At 43.5% G+C, this 4,406-nt stretch overlaps 1 pseudogene; it reads right to left on the reverse strand.

Annotated features, from left to right (window-relative positions):
* Positions 1 to 2,626: 2,626 nt before the first annotated feature.
* LOC110561623 (large ribosomal subunit protein eL30-like) lies at positions 2,627 to 3,828 on the reverse strand (annotated as a pseudogene).
* Positions 3,829 to 4,406: the final 578 nt, after the last annotated feature.

The following is a 4,406-nucleotide window of genomic DNA, read 5'->3' on the forward strand; positions in this document are numbered from 1 at the left end:
GAGTTGGGCATGCTGTGAGTGCTTGTAACCCCAGCCTTTAGTGGGGTAGGCAGAAACAGGCAGATCCCAAGGGCTCACTGGATGGAAGCCTGGTTGAAAAGGTGAGCTTCTGTTTCAATGGGAAATGCTGCCTCCAGGTAATAAGTGAAGAGCCACAGGGAAGACATCTAGTGTTCCGCTCTGGCCTCTGTGTGTTCACATCAGCAAGAGTGCCTGAATATTCATGTGTGTGCCTTGTCCACAAACAGAGGAAGACATGGACCATTTAAGCTAAATATATGTTTTACAAGGATCATTATGCCCATATCTTGATATACAATGTAAAAGTGCATGGCCGGAGAGGAGAACACATTCACAGTTGCTATTGCAATAATCCATGTGGAAATTATGACACTTGTCTTTATTACTAAGTGACTCCAAACAAAGAGAAAATTGGAATGCTACATCTCTAGTCATACTGCTTGCAAAGGAAGAAAGAAAAGAAACAAACAGAAAACAAAACACAAGCCATCCAGTCTGGGCCCTTCAGATCAGATGTGGTTCTCAAAACTCAGTGAATTGAGCAACCAGCTGATTAATCCCACTTTCTATGCAGAGGCTGAGACAGCAGAAAAATACAGTTTGTCAGTTTCATAAAAATGAATTAATTCCTCTACCCATAGCACCCTGGGGAAAGCTTCTGTTCCTCAAAATGAGGATCCATGCTAATTAGACACTTTCTGTGGCACCACAATACCCAGGCAGATGTTGAAATGTTCTACCCCAGAAGAGGCTCTAGCATGCCATGGCCAGTTGAAGGACTTTGTTCAAGGGTGAGAACGTTGCTACTCACGGCCTACAATCAAGAACATTTAGTAGAAGCTGGAGATAGGGTTCAGTGATTAAGGGCATTGCTGCTCTTGCAGAGGGTCCGTGTTCAGGTCCCTCACGGAGGCTCACCCATATACAGGCTCGTAGTCATCTATAACTCCTCTCAGAGGATCCTATGCCTTCATCTAACCTCCATGGTTACCAGGCATGGCTGTAGAACACATATGTACATACAGACAAACTACCTGTACAGATAGAATAAAACAAAAACAATTCTTTAAGAACGTTTAATCTAGCCTGTGCTGGAATTCATTTGTCATTTGCCATTTGAGTTTGTTTTGACACTTTTCAGGCACTATGTCTTTGAGTCCCAGGAGAGAATTGTACATAGTAAAATATAATACAGAGAGAATCCTGGTGGAGGTCACTCTCCTGTTGACTTAGAGGGGTGTAATCCAAACACCAGGGCATTATCACCAACTCTTGGGATTCAACTTCTTTAGGATTAGAAGGTAGAAAATAGGCCCGGGGAACAGGTTGTGTTTTGGAAGCTACCCATTATACAGTTGCAAACAGAATTCCAATGCACTCAAAACTTTGAATTCTTAAGTGAAACTACATATCAAGATGTCCTTAAATCACATAATAGAACAGATTACTATTTTAAAATGTTACTCTTTCATCTCATCTGCCTTTCTTCTTACCTTCAGTTTCTGTGGCAAAGCAACCATTCATTGTCTCTAGTCACTTGGTATCTTCGCAGTGATACTCTATGCATATGTGAAGGAAGGTATGTAAATATGCACTTCATGTATGGCAGCATACTGCTCTATTCAAAACATTATGCATCTCACTAAAGGATCATCCTGAGTGAGCTGTCCCAGAAGCAGAAAGACACACACGGTATATACTCACTCATATAGACATGTAATGTAGGATAAACCCACTAAAATCCATACAGCTAAAGAAACTAATCAAGAGAGAGGACCCTGACTAAAATGCTCAATCCCCATCCTGAAAGGCAAAGAGGAAAGACATCAGAAGAAGAAGAAAACAGGAAACAACCTAGGAACCTGCCACAGAGGGCCTCTGAAAGGCCCTGCAGACTATCAATGCAGATGCTGAGACTCATGGCCAACTGTTGGGCAGAGCGCATGGAATCTTATGTAAGAAGTGGAAATAGTAAGATCTGGAGAGTACAGGAACTCCACAAGGAGAGCAACAGAACCAGAAATTTGAACACAGGGGTCTTTCCTGAGACTCATGCTCCAACCAAGTATCATGCATGGAGATAACCTAGAACCCCTGCACAGATGTAGCCCATGGCATTTTAGTGTTCAAGTGGGTTACATAGTAATGGGAAGAGGGACTGTCTCTGACATGATCTGATTGGCCTGCTCTTTGATCACCTCCCCCTGAGTGGGGAGCAGCTTTACCAGACCACAGAAGATGACAATGCAGCCACTCCTGATGAGATCTGATAGACTAAGATCAGAAGGAAGGAGAGAAGGACCTCCCCTATCAGTGGACTTGGGGAGGGGCATATGTGAAGAAGGGGGTGGAAGGGTGGGTCTGGGAGGGGAGGAGGGAGGGGCTAATGGGGGGATACAAAGTGAATAAAGTGTAATTAATAAAAAAAAGAATTAAAAAAACTTAATGTGTTATTATCTTTTTTTTTTTTTTTTTTTTTGGTGTTGACAAGTGTAGATCATTTCAAAGCTCCCTTCTGATGAATGCTGAGGTCGTGTCCAATATTTTGTTGTTGTTTTTTTTTTAAGGATCTCTGGTAAAGTTTATTAAAGGAAACCTTTCCTGTTCACTTTTCACCAGTCTGTTCTGGCACGCTTCTAATAGTATCAGAATCACCTGGGTCAATGCTGGCCAGTGTGCATGCTCTGCAGGATTTTCCACACGCTGTGCCCAGTTCAATATTATTGCCACTGTGGTGATGGACACCGGTCTTAGCCAACAGGGCATAGTATTCTATTCACATTTCCTCAGAGCTGGGCAGTTGTTGGCAAGGATTATCAATTTCACCTTGCCTTGTCTGATCATCTTCAGAATCTGTTTGTATCCCAGCACACACATACTTTCCACTTTTCACAACAAGTTGGAGCCTAGAGTTGATCGACTCCGGAGACTTTTTCATCTTCTTTGTGGCCACCGTCTTCCTGCCTGAGAGGCAGGACAATCCCCAACTAAAATCAGCCACCAAGATGTGTCCAATGTTTTATTACTTAAATAATTCGGCAGTGAATATGCTTGGGTGCATATGTGCTATCTCTGAAGTACATAAGTTTATATAGGAGCCATGAGATAACTGCTTGAAAGGGTGTTTACAATTTGGAAAGATACCAACAAGTTACTATATAGATTTTTTCCTGGTGCCGGCCTTCCTCATACTTAGTGTTTTCTACCATAAACATTTGTGTCACTCTGTCTGGGAGGGTTCCCTAGCTGTAAAACAGCAGTTTGCCCATCCACGGGGTAGATCAGAACTGAGGAGTGAGCATACCCAAGAACAGCCCTCCTCCACATTCAGGTATACGTGGCGAATGAATGTCCCAGTTTGTTGTCTGTTCAGACATAACTCTGTACCATCTCTCACAGGTGTCCAGTGGCACTGAGCCTCACAGTATCACAACAAAAGTATCATTACTATACTCTCTTTTATCCTTCCTTTTCCTCTTTCTCTTCTTTACCGGGATTACTTGGGCTCACCTGGCAAATAAAGTATTTTTTATCTCTGAACTTGTCTTCAAGATTTCTGTGTTGAAAACTTGATTCCCAGTGTGGTCTCAGAGGGTAGCACCTAACAAGAGATGCAGGGGTCAGGAGAGTTCCTTCCTTAGGGACCCATCACCCTCTTACTGTGCCACCCTATGCCACGTAAAGAAAGAGCTAGGTCATTGCAGATGCTGGGACATTGATTTGGGACTTCTCGCCATGTTATGCCAGATACCTCTCTGGCCTTGGATCAGATCAGATCAGATCCCAACCCCCATTACCTGCACTCATCCCCTTGTAAGTTGACACCTCTCACAGTCTGTTTGGTGTTTCCAAAGCAAAATGCCCAAGGCCTGGTATTCTATAGAAAGGAGGTTAATTTAGCTTGGCTGTAAGGTCACAATTCATGGGGGGGGGGGGCATTCTGCCACTCTTTGGAAGGGCCTTCTGACTCAGCTATAACAGACAGATGGTGTTACATGGTGAAGTCACCTACGAGAGAGAAGGCAGGGGTTGGGGAAGGAAGCCTGAAAAGTATCTTATAATCACCTACTCTCCAGTAACCAACTAGTGCCTTGAGTCCTAAACTATTCTTTCAAATTGGGCATCCAGCCTCTTAAGTATGGTTCCTCTGGTCACCCAATGCTCACAGCCTGCTAGGTCTTCCTCGGTAGCATGGGGAATCGAGCCACCAGAATGGGAGCCTTCTGGGAACAAACCTAACATTGCAAAACCAAATTTTCCTTTAAGAAAAAAAAATTTAATATGATTACACAGTCAGACGGAAAGCACGGGAGACACAGAGCCCTAGCTAGAGGGACAAATGGAAGAGGGAGACCAGCAGTTTGCAATCAACAGCAACAATGCTG

This window comes from Meriones unguiculatus, chromosome 2 (assembly GCF_030254825.1).
Source record: "Meriones unguiculatus strain TT.TT164.6M chromosome 2, Bangor_MerUng_6.1, whole genome shotgun sequence".
Taxonomy (NCBI): Eukaryota; Metazoa; Chordata; class Mammalia; order Rodentia; family Muridae; genus Meriones; species Meriones unguiculatus.